The sequence below is a fragment of the Notothenia coriiceps genome, unplaced genomic scaffold (assembly GCF_000735185.1).
Source record: "Notothenia coriiceps isolate Sejong01 unplaced genomic scaffold, NC01 NC01_scaffold00006907, whole genome shotgun sequence".
NCBI lineage: Eukaryota > Metazoa > Chordata > Actinopteri > Perciformes > Nototheniidae > Notothenia > Notothenia coriiceps.
In genome coordinates, this window is record NW_011339608.1 from 49,981 (window position 1) to 65,729 (window position 15,749).

Here is a 15,749-nt window from a genome sequence, read left to right on the forward strand (position 1 = left end):
CCGTTTGATAAACTTTTTGTAACTCCTGCGGTTATAGTTTTCTATATAGGAATTTTACCGGGTACGTTTGGTTTCCAGGTAAAGGGTTTCTGTTCCTATTGGCAACGAAAAGGTCTTTTCGATAATGTAGGTGGTGATTTCAACCCTACTTTAAAGGTGCGTCGACCTACACGATAAGGGGTTTTAACCTGACGACGATGACACTCGGAACGACCGAAAAACGGTTGGCTTTCCGTGGCAAGATGTTGTTACGTACCCAATTTGCCTTATTTTCTGACCTTTGAAAGATGATTTTAACTCTCCGTACTTAGGTGAGTTTATGTGGAACCACGTACGCAACTCATATACTCGTCACCTTTTGGTTGCCGTGTTATCTGCGACTGTACCTCTCCTTACACGCATTACGGCGGGTTAAAACCTCTGTCCAGCACCTCGCGTACAAATTACATTTGAGAGTGAGATCGAAGTTCGTTGAACCGTAAGTCCCCGGTAGCTCTCCAAGATCAGTCCCTTTTCGACCGTTGAAAAACAGTTATTATCTTAATAACCGAGCGATGCTGGGACAAAACTTTCTCGATTAGTTGGCTGGTCTTCCCAGTCACTTTATGGAGTCAGTGGTCTAAGTTCTACTCTAATAAATGTATAATAGAGTTGCACACTTTCGACTGTAGTACTACTTTATTTGCTTCGGGGTAAAATAAGGCAGTAGTACCTGTGTGTGCGTTCTACACAGTTTCTATCTGGTCAACTCAGTCCAAATGGCGATGTATTGACAACAATTCTTGCTGTACCTATAACGTTTGTCTATATGTCTAGTTACTTCAGAAAACCCCAAACTTCACTGACTTCAAGTAGTCGAAGTCTCGAACTTTTGTTTTAGGAACCAAGACTATCTCTTTTTGCCTAATCTAGACAGAATTTACAGCGCCTGTCCCGATACTACCGCCGATTATACTCACCGCACGTTCGTTCTTATCGGGCTCTTCCTCGGGGGACGGGTGATACAAGTAACGCGACGAGTATTAGAGTTGGATCGTGAGTTGCTGAGACAATTTTTACCAGGACCTCACTTCGTCAAGATACTGTGACATCTCTGCGAGATTTGAAAAAACCAGTGTCATAGTTTGCTACCCCGTAACGAGTCACTCCAATTACTGCGGCTCTCGTCTTGATAGTGTAATTTTGCGAATACAGGGTGAGCGACCAGTAGAGCGGTACTACGCGAACAACGCCAATTCCGTGTCTATACCTCTGTAATATTTTCGGGAGGCAGTTTTATAGGGAATGGTCACTGTTTTTCCTACTCGCGTTACTTCCGTTCACGTGAGTTCTTTACGGTATTCGTTTAATCGAAAGATAAAAACAGTTGTACGTCTGGTTCTAAAACCTTTCGTATTTAACACGAAGTGTCAATGACGTTCGGTTTTCTGCGCCTATAAGATTTCGTAGATGAGATGACGTTTTACGGTAGTCACAAAACCCACCCTCAGATACCCTGTTAAACTACTCCGCTTTCAGGCCGGTGGAGAACGGGACCGATGATTTACCCCTTCAGTTTGGGTGTCAAACTTTTTTGGGTCCCGGTCCCTTTCAACTTCTCTGTGAAACTACTTGAAAGACTTCTGGCGGCGGAGTGACTGCGTCTCTCGTTGAAAGCCCACTGGCAAAAAGTTACGTACAGGAGCTATATCTAGTAGGTCGTTGACAGGTGTTTCTAAGTGGTAGAATTTACGTTGACACTTGTACAAACTCCGTTAAGTGGGGGTTGTGTGAGTGATGTTCGTGTTTCCTACTCCTAAATGTGGTTCGCGGGTCGGCGAAATCTCTCGTGATTGTCAGCCCTGGTAGCGGCGGTCGAAGGGACCGGTCGACGAAAGAAAGTCTTGGACAAAGTCCCTGTTTATGTTTTTGGATATTTTAGACAAGCGCGCTAGACATTCTTTACGAGTAACAAATGTTTGGGTCGTCATTTGTAGATGTAAGTCACTCCAAACTGTCGTGGAAGTAAGAATAAGAAAGACTGAGAAGGACAGTGGCACCGTTTGGCGGCAGCTCGCGAGAAAAGAGGTTTTAATTGTTGTAGTTTTGTTTGATAAACTCCTCGTGCACCCCTGTCCCCTCTCTGACTCACACCTGACCGGAACGAAGGTAGGCTTCACTGGCTCGGTCTCTTAACCTGTATGTCGCCTAACACCTGCTCAAGCGCCTCGCGCGGTTCCGAAGCGGCTGCCACGGGAAGTTCATCACCACTCATGTGAAGTTTAAATTAAACATGGTCATCGGATGACACATGCACTCTATACAGACCGCGGGAGCACGGTTAAAATGTGACGACACGAGAGTACCACCGCCGCCTACCAGACAGGTACCACTTACCACACAGCTTTACAACAGTAAAATAATCCGATACAAAGCTAACACAGGAACACCAAACAACCTGAAATACAGTACAATAATAGTAATAATAGAGACTATTATATAAAGCAAGAGATATGGGAAACGTCTTTGCTTTTAGAATGTTATCATAATGTGGAAAGAATCATGAAAAGAAAGTTTGTAAAAAAATTTAACATTAGAATGACTGACTCGCTGAAAAATACCGCGTGCTCGCAGTCTAATCGGTGGGGCCTGAGCGGCTATAAAAACAGTTTCGAAATAACCCAAATTTCCGGGCTAGTACACCGGGGCGGGGGGGCCGCGCGCCCAAAGACTATACAACGGGGTCACCATCGTATGAATAAGTTATCTACTAAACTTTTGTATGTACTACTACCGCATATCTATATGACTAGGTGAGGTTAATCTCCACTAGTCGTGACGTAATCTTGTCGTCCATGAATCAGCTAATTCACTAACAGTTCGGTGACACCTTTGATCCTGTCCTTAACGTTCCGTTGGTTTTACTACAGAAGACTCGCGTGGTAACTATTGGAGAGATTGTTCATACGTCAGACGGACAGACTGACGACGTTGTCCGTTCGTATACTTCTTGATAGACGAGTGACGAGGTATCGAACGAGAACCCTGCATTTTATCCGTGTACATGTAAATATGTAAGATATCAGATAAGTATAGTGTGTCACGGAAGTGTCCACGAAAAAGGTCGTAAATATATATTGACAATTGCGACATTTTTGTTATGGATATCAACGACGACGTTAGATTACCGTGTCAGCTGCTTCCTAAATACGTAGGTTGTTGTAACCCTAGCACTGTGACATTCAACTATATATAGAACTAATTCCGGGTTATAGATTGGGGATGTGACATAAATAGTAATTCACATCCTGTCGTACTCACGTGTATGATAGTCGATACCTACTTAAGAGGTAAATAAAGAAATCAAGTTAAAAACCTAGGAATATTTTTACAGTTTTATCACTTTTACAAGTGCTCTGAAGTTTCACGTTCCAATACTATAAACCACAAAACGAAATCGGATACATGACATACGAATTACGAGAATATACACGTGCCACACTGAAGGTTACTTTGATTATAAAATATTAGAAGGGTTGTCTGCTCGACTTGTCCTTCGGGTTACGGCAAAGGGCGTAGACGTCGCAGTAAAAAGAAAATGTTTTCTTCTTTTTTCCGGACAAAGTTAAACTTCGTGTCTTACATCTCTCGTAAGGATGACAGACTCTCCCTATTAACTACCTTACCTCCTTCTTTCGGACGCACAGATTACTGACTCTCCTTCGTCCAGGTAGTTGTGTCCGCCGACGATAACTTTCTAGAGTTGGTTTTGATAGACTTCTTACGGCTCCTCGTTCGGTTGGTTGCCATCTCTTTTTTTTGAAGTAGAGTCGTTTCTGTGTAATTCGTTCGATCTTCTAAGCGTCGAAATCTTCCTCAGTTCCGTTCGTCTCAATGACGGCACTGTTCATAAGACGAGAGTCGACTCACTTTCCAGAAGCCTACCTCGTCTCAATAGACGGCACTGTTCATAAAGACGGAGAGTCCCGACTCACTTTTCAAGAAAAGCCTACCTCTTGTTCCTACGGTTCTATCTGTCGTAAGTCACGACACACACTCATTACAACGAGCAAAAAACTCCCAAGGTAATGTATGGGCCTCCAACCAAGGGGGTTTCGGTGACTCAGAACTTCTGGGTTGCTTGCAGAAAGTTTACTGGGACTTAACTTTTGGACGCAGTATTAATGTGTGTGGAAGTAGGACCGACGTGAGAAAGTGCGTGTCACTTTCTCACGTCGGTCTACTTCCCACACACATTAATACTGCGTCAAAGTACTCCCATACTTTTTGAACCAGAGTTCTGAGTCACGAAAACCCCTTGGTTGAGGACCCATTACCATTACCTTGGAGTTTGCTCGTTGTATGAGTTGTGTGTCGTGACTTACGACAGATAGACCGTTAGGACAGAGGTAGGCATTCTTGGAAAAGGTCGAGTCGACTCTCCGTCTTATGAACAGGCGTTCATTGAGACGAGGGTTAAGGCTTCTTGGAAAGTGAGGTCGACTCTCGTCTTATGAACAAGTGCGTCGTCATTGAGACGAAACGAACCTGAGGAGATCGACCTAGAGATCGACCGGTACTACACAGAAACGACTCTACTTTCAAAAAGAAGATGGCACCAACGAACGGGCAGGCCGTAAAGGAGTTCTATCACCAACTCCTAGAAGTACGTCCGGCGGACACAACTCCTGGACGAAAGAGGGAGTCAGTAAATCTGGTGCCGTCGGAAAGAAGGAAGGTAAGGAGTTAATTAGGGGAGAGTCTGTCATCCTTAACCGAGAAAGATGTAAGACACGAAGTTTACTGTCCGGAAAAAAGAGGAAAACATTTTCTTTTACTTGTCGACGTCTACGCCCTTTGTCCGGTAACCCAGGGAAGGACAGTCGAAAGCAGACAACCCTTCTTATTATTATTATAATTCAAAGTCCTTCATGTCGGCAGTCGTATATTCTCGTAATTCTGTATGTCATGTATCCGATTTCGTTTGTGGATTTATATATTGGAACGTGAAACTTCAGAGCACTCGTAAAAGTGATAAAAAACTGTAAAAAAATAATTCTAGTTTTAACTTGATTTCTTTTATTTACCCTCTATTAGGTAGTGACTTTTATACACAGTCGACGTGGATTAATATTTATCAATATAAAGAATTAATTCTAATTATAAAAGTGAAATAACTAAGGGTTAAAACCCTTTACAAACACAACCCGTTCGTGTATTTTTCTTTTTCTTTTATATTCAATAATATTCATTGGTTTTCATACACTCCCTACCCTATAATTTAACTTATATTTAATTTACATGACACTAAAATGCAGGGTTCTCTTCCATACCTCGTCTCCAGAGACGGTCGGTCTCCACTTAACAATAATCAAGTTATACCAGTTTGACAAAAGGAACTGATGTTAGAAATCAAAATTTTTTGGTTACCCAAACCTTTTTTTTTTTGGGCATTTTTTAAAACGGGGACGAAAACAAAAATTTGATTTTTAAAATCTGGGAATTAGTTAATTTTTTTTTTATTCGGTGTTTGTTTCCAAAAAAAAATTTTATCCCCTTAACCAAATAAAAAAAAAAAGGTTTGAAAACCGCCGTGTTATAGTTTTTTTTGGGCCCGGCCCCCCCGGGCCCCGGGGTTGTTAACTTGGGGGGCCCCAAAAGGGGGGGAAAAAAAAAAAAAATTTTTTGGGGTTTAATTTCCGGGGAAAAAAAAAAAAAAACCTTTGGTTTTTTTTTTTTTAATGCCCCCTTTTTTTCAGGCCCCAATAACCCCCATTTTTTTAAAAAAGAAAACCTTTTTGCGAAGGGCAACCGCCATTTTTTCCAAAAAGGGGGGGCGAAGGTCAGGGGTTTCAATTTTTTTTCTTTTTAAAAAATGTTTTAAAAAAAAATTTTTTTGGTTACCCAACAAAAAAAAAAAAACCTTTTCCTTTTTTTCAAATTTTTGAATTTCTTTTTTTTTTTTTTTCCAAAAAAACAAATTTTATTTTAAAAAAAAATTTTTTTTTTTTTCTAAGGGCAAAAAAATGGGGGGGGGCGTTCCCATTTTTTAATCTTTTGCTTTTATAATTAATTAAGGTTCTCCCTTTTTTTAATTTAAATTAAAACTTTAAAATAAAATTTGTTACCCTTTTTTGTTAATTTTCAAAAGGTTTTTGTTGGTGGGTTCCTTTTTGGTTGGGCTTTTTTGTTTTAATCGGGATTTTTAAAATTTTTTTAAACTGAATGTTAAAAAAAAAAAAAAAGGAAAAAAACTTCTTTTGTTTGGGTTTTTTAAGGTTTTTGGTTAAACCCTTTGTTTCGGTAAAAGGGCGGGTGGGTAACCTTTTTTCTTTTTTCGTTGTCGTTTCAAAACATTTTTTTTTTTTAAAACCGTTGCCGCCCGGGGTATGTAAGGTTTTTTTGGCATTTGTTTCAATTCCGGGGGGAAATTTTGGAACCATTTTGTTGTAAAAAAATTGTACAAAAAACCTTCAACAAAATTTTGAAAGGGGGGGGGTGAAAATGAAAAAAAACTTTCCCGGGTGAAAGGCCGGCTCCGGGGAACGCGGAAAAAAGGGGCCGCTTTTTTGAGGCAAAGGGGGTGTTTGTTGGGGCGAACAATTACCAAGGGGGTTTTTTAAAGAAAAAAAACCGGAAAAGCCAAAAAGGGGTTTTTTTTTTGAAAAAAAGCCTTTTTTTTAACCTGGTTTTCGTTTTTCCGGGGTTTCAAAAAAAAAGGGTGGGAGTCAAGGGGGAAGGAGGGAAACAAAAAAGGGGTAAAGCAAAAACGGGGGAAGGGAAAGTTTTTTAAATCAAAAAAAAACCCTTTTACTTTCAAAAAAAAAAAAAATTAAAAAAAACCCTTTTTCTTTTTTCCTTTTCGGCGAAAAAAAAAGGCCGCCAAACGGTCCCCAAAAAAAAAAAACCTTTGTTTTCCTTTTTTTTTTTTCTTTTTCCAGGGGGGGGTTCTTTTTTAATGGGGGCTTTTTTTTCTTTCCGGAAAAAACCCACCCCGTTTTGGGAAAAGGTTGAACTTTTTAAACCCATCTTTTTTAAAACCAAAAATTGAAAACGGGACCCAAAAAAAAACAAAAATTTTTTTTGTTTTAACCCTTTTCGTTTTAAAACAAACAAAAAAAATTTTGTTCTTTAGCGCTTTGTCTTTTTTTTAAAAAAAAAAAAATCAAGAAAAAAAAAACCATTAAAAAACCCAAGGGGGGGGGGGAAAAACTTTTTTGTCCAAAAAAAGGAAACTTTTCCTTTTTTTTTCGTCGACAACCCGGTCCCCCCGCTTTCGAACCGCCGGCTTTTTAACAGGGGGGGCCTTGACATTTTTTCACCGGAAAAAAAGAAGGGAAAATTTTCGGGGGCGAACCCCGGGGGTTTTTCGGGAAAAAAAAACCCCCAAAAAAAAACCCAATTTTTTAAAAAATGGAGTAGGGAAAAAAAAAAAAAACCGGGAAAAACCAAAAATTTCAAAATTCAAAAACAAACAAAAAAAAAAAAAAACCCCCCAAAAAAACCTTTTTTTTAAAAAAAACCGGGGGGAAAAAGGGTTTTTTTGTTAACCCCAAAAGGGTGTTCAAAAAAAAAACGGGTTTTTAAAAAAATTTTTTTTTTCTTTTACCAACTTTTAAAAAAGGGAAAAACCCGTTTCAAAAACCGTTGCCTTTACTTAATAAATAGGCTCTTTGTTTACGGGTTACTTTTTTTTTTTGCCAAGGGGTTGGGCTTTTTCAAAAAAACGAAAAGAAAAGGAAACGCAGGGGGTTTCACCCCCTCCGCCGGAAAACAAAAAAAAGGGGGAAAAAAAGTTCTTTTTCCAAAAAAAAAAAAAGTAGTTTTCATCAAAAAAGGGTAAAAAGGAAAATTGTTGAAAGGAACCGGGGGGAAAAATCCAACCCCCAAAAAAAAAAAGGTTTTTTTTTTTTGAAACAAAAAAAAAACAAAAAAAAAAAAACCTTTGAAAAAAAAAAGGGGGTAAAATTTCAAAAATTTCTTCCCTTGTTTTCTTCAACCCGCCCTTTGGGGAAAAAAAAAAAAAAAAAAGGGGCCGGAAGTTTAGTTTTAAACAAGGGGGGAAAATTTTAATGAAGGGTTTGGGGTTTTTTTTTTTGGGTTTTGAAAAACCTTTTTTTTTAAAAAACCGGTTTTAAAAAAAACGTCATTTTTTCTTCATCTTTTTTTTTTAAAAAACGGGGAAAAAAAAAAAAAACTCTTTTTTTTTAAAAAATTAGGGCGCAGGAAAAAAACCGGAAAAACGTTCCAAATTACACCTTTTTTTTTCCGTTGTAAATTTTTTACGGAAAAAAAAAAAAAGGGGTTTTTTTTTTTTTAAGGGAAAAAAAACCCCCAGCGGTACAAAAAAACTTTGGTTTTTTTAATCTTTTTTTCGAAAATTTGGGTTTAAACCGAAAAAAAAAATTTAACCGTTAAAAGAAACTTCATTGTGAAAAACGGGAAGGTTTAAAAACGCCGGAAGTTTTAAGGGAAAAAAAAAAAAAAACCCCCAGTTGGACCCATTTTCCCCTTTTAAAAATTTTTTTAAAAAAAAACCCCTGGGCTTCCCGGGGAAAAAAAAAAAAAAATAATTTTACAAAAAAAAAAAAAAGGGGGTATTTTTAAGGGGACAAAAAAACCCGGGGATTTTGCGTTTTTGTTTCCGTTAAAGGTTTACCGGCCTTATTTTCAAACTGGGGTTTCGCCTCAAACCCCTTTTTCCTTTTTTTAAAAAATTCGGGCAAAAAAAAATTAACCAACTTAAAAAAAAAAAAATCAAAAAAAAAGAAAAAAAAAACCGAAAGAAAAGACCGGCCCCAAACCTTTATTTGAAAAAAAAAAAAGTGTACTTTTCGTTTTTAAAACCCGGGGGGGTAAAAGCAAAAAACCTAAAAATGAAAACAAAAAACTTTTTTTTTTTTTTTGGGTTTTTTTTTTCAAAAATCTCGCCCAGGGAAAAAAAAATTTGTTCAAACAAAAGGGGGGGTTTTTATCTTTGAACGAAAAAAAAAAAAAAAGTTGAAGGTCCCCTTGTAAAAAAAAAATTTTTTTTTGCTCCAGGCCAAACTTCAACCCAAAAAAAAAAATTCCCAACTTTTCTTAAAAAAAAAATTAACTTTTTTTTCGTTCGCGTTTTTCTTTTTTTTGGTATTTTTTCCAAACCCGTTCCCCCCCCGGGAGGGGGAAAAGGGGAGCCGAAAAAATAAGGAAACCCGAAAAAAAAAAAAAACCCGGGTGCGGGGGACTTTTTAAATTTGTTTTGTGGGTGAAGGGTTTTAAATTTTTAAATTTTCGGTTTTGGGGAAAAAAAAGTTTTATGGGGGGGGACAGGGCGCTGTTTAAAAAGAATTTTTTTTTCGTCTAGGGGGATTTTAAGGGGCCAAAAAAAAAGAAAAAAAAAAAAGAAAAAAAAAAATTATTTCTTTTTTGGTTTTCCCCTAATCGAAAACGCTCCAGAGGATAATTGCAGGACACATCATGATCCGTGGTCTGAGTTTCACCCGTAGGAGTAGCGTGAGGAGAAGACCTGTTGCTGCTTTCATTCCCAGTGTCCGGTACTTCTTCACCTTGCGGCGCAGCAGGTAAAAAGCCGGAGGGGGAGGGGTGCGGCTGGTCAAGCGTCAGGCCTGGCTCTCCTCTAGACGAGCAGCTAGCAGCTGCTGAGTCGTCCCTATTATTATTATTATTATTATTATTATTATTATTATTATTATCATCATCACTAAAGCCGAGAGACAGAAAAGGAAATAAGATAGGTGGCCGAGCTACACGAAGTAACAACAACCATGATATCAACATTTAACACAAACTCACATTTTCTTGCTGACAGACGTGTGTGTCCGTGATTGTAGCCTACCTGTAAATCTGGCTAACCCTCACTAACGTTGTTGGCGGGCTGGGGCTCGGGGATGAAACACGGCTGGCAGTGGCAACAACTTCAGGTTCATCTCCCGCAGGAGGAGGAGTAGGGCGAAAAAAATATCCATCTAGCTTGGAAAATTTGGCTTTTCCTTGGTCCTTTTTATCTTTTTCTTTGCGTTTTGTAGCTCCACTTTTGTGTTTATAACTGCTCATGCTTAGGCAGTGCTCTGTTGAATGACAAGTGATTGATGATGACGTTGACGTTCATTTACGTATGATGTTGATGGACGGCTGTTGATGACGATTTTACCCAAAATACATTTGTAGACAATAGAAGGGATTCACTTGCAATTTTTCATGTTTTAACGTTAAATGTGAGTGTGAAAATAGCAACACAAGTTCAACTCATATTATAGGCTACAATGCTTTATACCTAATATGACCACGAACGTCAGTGCACTCAGTGGCGCGAGGCAGCAGGGCCCGCTGGCGAATATCTCGGGGGCGGAGCCTGCTGCCTCGGTGACGGGCCCCCATTGGGTCCCGACCGTTCCGGGCCCGGGGAGCCCTGCCCCTACAGCCCCCCCTGAAGCTCCGCCCCTGGTGTGATGCCACATTCAGTGTCCTTTCTTTAACAGAAGACCGTTGCTAGAAGCTGCAGCTAAACTGCAGAAGCATTAGTTTTTTGTTTTTGAGGATGGAACAATTTCACACACAGATATAGGGAGGCTTGACCAATACAATTGATTTATTTGGTTTATAAATTAATGTCAAGACATTTATGTTGTTGATTTCTGAAGCACTTTCTAAATAATAGCCTGTGTGTATCTGTGTGAGGCTGTTTGAGGCTGTCTGTGTGAGGCTGTGTGTGTGTGTCTGTGTGTGTCTGTGAGGCTGTGTGAGGCTGTGTGTGTCTGTGTGAGGCTGTGTGTGTCTTTGTGAGGCTGTGTGTGTCTTTGTGAGGCTGTGTGTCTGTGTGTGTCTGTGAGGCTGTGTGTCTGTGAGGCTGTGTGTGTGTGTCTGTGAGGCTGTGTGTCTGCCAGTAGGAATGTCGTTGTTCGTTCTGCCTGAATGTTGGCATTGCTTGTTGAATTATTGCATTGTCAATGTCTAAACTTGGTTTTGTTCTTTCATTTTATCCTGACTCATTTCAGTTTCAGAGGCCAGCAAAGTAAACTGCACCAAATAGTCCAACTAAAAACCCAGCATAATGTTGCCAACTGTTAGGAAAGGAACTGTCTGCACTAGCTCCATAAGCTGCTAAGTCTAGGTAAAACACTGAGAGCCTGTCTCTTCAGGCCTTGCTCACAAAAGCCACTAAAGTCCAAATGTTAATTCTTAACTTAAACAAGTTGCAGCCTGTTAGAGCGGCTCCTACTCACTGCTGAATAGTTTCTATCTATCCATTCCATAAGTAGTCAGAATACCCACACATTTCTGGTGTAGAATACATTGTAAAATCTTTGTTTTTGCCCCTCTTCCTTTCAGAGAGTTGCATCTGATTGACATGGTGACCTGGCATAAAATAAGAGGTAAATATTCCACCAGTCGTCCTGAGAACACTGTCACTGATGTATGTTTAGTTGTGTATTTGAATCAGTTGATAGTACCACATAGTTCCACAACTATGTATTTAATGTTCCCATTTCCCATCAAAGATCATGTTTATCCTTTTACAGTTGTTTTTTTTAACTTTAAAATAAGTAAAAAACTGACAGTGATATGTTTTACTATGATAGGAAACAGAGAATGGGTCATATGGTAATAAATCTATTGCTTTGAAAATCAATGTTCAAAAGTTTCTGACAAAAGTTTGTGTGAACCTGTCAGCTATGGAAATCTTAAAAAGTATAATATTGTAATGTATGAAAATTGTAAAAACAATATATTATCCTAGGATGTAGTTCTTAGAAAAGGGATTCTACCACACATTTAGTAGTCGTTACGAAATTCCACAATTCTCAATGTCCTATTGGACCCCAGGGTGAAAACAATACACTGCTGAAACTACTTTTGCTTTAAAGATGACCTTTAGACACATCATGATAACTTTATTACACACCTTAGCATAACAATCATCTTTAGTGAATGGAGCTTGAGTGCAATATCATTTATTAACAGGGTTGGGAGGGTTAGTTAGAACAATTACAGTTACTAGTTACATGTAAAAAAAAAAAATTCGGTAACTTAATCTGAGTATCAAAATATATAATCATTGTAACCTGATAACCGGAAAAATCTGAAAGCAGTCTGTCATTTTGACAGATTAGAACAAACTCGGAACAGCGCCAACGTTTCCCCGCAGCCAGGCTCTGGTGTTATGCCGTGTTATGCATGCCCTCCAAAAGGAAATTATATAGTTTCCAAACCGTACTTTGCCGTACAGATCAATACATGTCTGGGAGGTCTTGCTTTACGCTGTGCGCGTCCCACGCGAGGTGCATGCAAACACGGCATAACACCGCCCCACCCCCCGTTGACAGTTCACGAGCATGCTCTATCGTGCACTTTTCAGACCCGACGGGTAATAAGGGATTATGATGGATATTTTACGATCCTGTCTGTCGAAATGACGGACAGCGAAAAAGTCTAACGCCAGGCTTATTGACAGGGCGAGATATAAATATATGGTTGATACTTGTCAATGTCTCTAGGTGTGTAAATGTAGCCCTGTAAATACGATGTCCTTTTGTGTTATCTGTTGTTTTATTTTCATGTTGTAACCTACTTGCCGTGAGCAAAGATTTGTCTGTACAATGGCCGGCTTTTTTGTCTTCCCGTTGGTACCGATGGTACGACCCTCCAGAAGAAGCGACGAAAACCAGCATAAAACAGGCCCGGTTGAATGTCCGGGCCGGTATAGCATATGTCGCAGGAGGAGTCGCCAGGAGGCACACCTTCCTGTACAAATGGGAACTCGTCGGTAACCGGACACTTGGGCCTTCTAGAAAAACTATAGCTTAGGAGAGAAGGAAAAGGCAGAGGTGTACATTTAGTCCCGATTTGTGGAATGATGACTTTGTGGTTCGTTGTCCTGAGAACAAACTGCAAAACGAGTAATGATTGTACAAACAGACACTCGAAACAATGTGTGCTGACAGATAGACATATAACCAAACCAATTTTCACTTTCAGATTTTCCAGGTCTGGGTCTTCTGCCATCCATATCTATGCTCTCGGCTGACTGTGAAACTCACCAATTTGTACACGGACTGTTACCTCGTAAATAGGTAGTAGGTACGGTGTAAAACCGATAATGTGTGAAGTCGAACAAGATACCTTGACACCTTAGTCGTTTGCGATTGGGACTTTTGTTAACGGAATGAAAGAGTTTACTATAGAGAACCTTCGTCCCTCTTTCTGATCTTCGACAAGTGTTTGGTCGACATACATTAACTGAGTTAACAGAATCATCCCCTATTTCTAAAAATTTTCCGACGGATGAAGACACACTAACCACAAAGTTACCTACCCACTACTTGTCCACTTCTCCATCCTCCTTGCTGCTCGCTTCGGTGCCACGCGGTCTGGTTTTCGTGCGTGCCGTTCTTGTACTGAGTATATTTCCTCCTTGTTCTTCTCTTCCTTTTTCTGTACGTTGTTGTCTGGTTTCTTGCGTTTGCGTTTGACTTTCTTTGTTTTCTGTTTTTTTTTTTTTTTGTTTTTCTCTTTTTTTCTTGTCCTTTTTATGTTTTTTTTTTATAGTTTTTATATTTTTTTTTGTTTTATATCTCTGTTATATGTGTTATATATATATGTCCTTCACTTTTTATCTGATATCCTTCCAGAGTCACCGGCGGAGCTTTGATTCTGTCGTGAACAAACTTAAGAGTAACAGATTGTCGACTATACCGTTTCCTGCGGAAACTTTGAAGGAAATATTGGAGGCAATCGAGATCCTTGACCTGGTTAAGGATAATGTCTTCTTCTGTTACGTACAGTTGTTGTACGGAACGCCGGACCGTTGTAAATAGCACTGAGAACAAAACTGGTACGAAAAAGTGACATTTTATTTACTTATTCAGTTGTAAAGTCACAAATGACTCGCTTACCCCACTCGGTGTCTATCCGAAAAGTGAAATGAAAAAAATAAATTCGAAGTCATAGAAGCCCAATTATACCACGTGAAAAAAAGTGACAACAAGGGCAAGTATCGGCCGTATAGTTTGGGTAATATTGCGTGCCACCGGTTCAGAAATACACGAGATGTCATCCAGGAGACATGTGCTGTTGACGATCAAAGGGGTGTACGTTTGCGTGTAAGGTATATGAAGGGAAAGACGCAGGTACTGTATGCACTATCAAGTCACGTCAGCCTAAGAGTTTCGTGAATAAGGACTCATGACTGCAAGAGACTGTCTCCAGGTTCGCTTGCACCAACCTTTGTCTACTATCCTCGACTAAAATACTGTTAACTGCGTTGGTGTAGTTGTTGTGTCCGTGAGCTCGTACCTTTCTGCACGGTGTCGCCTGTTCACATGACGTGGTGGAAAAAACCGGGAGTTCGCAAGACTATATCCCCTTCGAGAGTAGGTTGCCCCGCTTGTGATGTCACGGGTGGTTTCTCTTGCTGGGTCCTTTGACGCGACGCCCTCCCGTCCGTCGAGTGCCGGGGGGACAGGTGCCAGTTTCCGGTCCTCTCTGTACCGGAGGGGTACCGGTGGGTGGGTAGGACTTCTCGGACTTTGTGTTTGTAGTGTGGTGTGTGTGTGTAAAAGCTAAATGGTAATGTAAATCTTTGGTGCATGTGGTGCGCGCGCGGAATGGAAAAGAAATGTTATGCTCTATGACGTCCTATGCGGTGCGTCACAATGTTGTGTAAAACTTTGATTTCTACCTATAAATACCATACTGCAATCCGAACCGCGCATACTGCATAATAGCCATATGGTCCCATAAACTAGGGCACATACTAAAAGTTTATGGCACTGCAGTGTCTGGCACGCGGTTTACGTGTCTCGCAAAGGTAAGTAATGTGACTGTGCGCTCAAAAACGTCGCCTGCGTAACCAACATTGACGTGTCCGTGCGGGTCGCTGTCCGTCCCTCCCGTCGAGCAGAAAGGGCGAGAGGTCGTCGGAGTCTTGGTCTCGACTCGACTCGGTCGTACGCGACGTCGTCAAACGGCCGGGGCTGAGGCCTGTGATCATTTCTTTTTCGGAGACGCGCGGACAAACCCTGTCGTAAAACCCAAATGAGCAGCGGCACTGAAGTAAGGTCGTGTTTGCTCTCTGTCTCGTGAAGGAAACCCTTACAGAATCTGGCCCCACTCACTCACAACTGTTAAAAATTAGGATACGTTTGACCAACTACCAAACATCAGCTCCAGCCTGCCAAAATTTTTGTTTTCTGGGTTTTGTAAATGCACGATTTGGAAGTGGGCGCTGCATTAGAGTACGTGAGTTTTACCTTTATTCCAAGAGAATGTGTACGGTTCCTTACGTTATAACGTTGATCAATCACTTATATCGTTTGAAATTAAGTGTTATTCAGTCAAAATGACGGGCCTTTACAAATATATACGTGTAAGCAATTGAGATCGAGTGTTACCTTTGGTTGGCAGCCTGTGAGCTGTTTGCGCAGGACAGTAGGCTAGAGTTTTACACCGGTAAACGTGTTACACCAGTACATACGTCGGGAACAAAACGGTTGAACGGCGCGTGCAGCGCCGTGAAAACGCCTCGCAGATGGCCGAGCCGGGGACGTAAAAATGTGGCTGTATATTATATTGATCCCTACATTGCTATATGGCTTCATAGCGCCATAGCGCCATTTATTTGAAGGTAATGGGCAGCCACTCCTGACTGTTTTAGAATGGCGCCTAAAAGTTTTTTTTTAATTAAAAATTTTTTTTTCTAAAAAAAAAAATTTGTTGAAAAAAAAAAAAATTTGGTGAAGCCTAGAGGAAAAAGTTCTCTCTGGAGAGAT

The 15,749-nt window shown here is 40.2% G+C and overlaps 1 pseudogene; it reads left to right on the top strand.

Moving 5' to 3' along the window:
• Positions 1 to 15,749, top strand: part of LOC104943826 (ELKS/Rab6-interacting/CAST family member 1 pseudogene) — a 49,111-nt pseudogene that overhangs the window by 32,185 nt on the left and 1,177 nt on the right.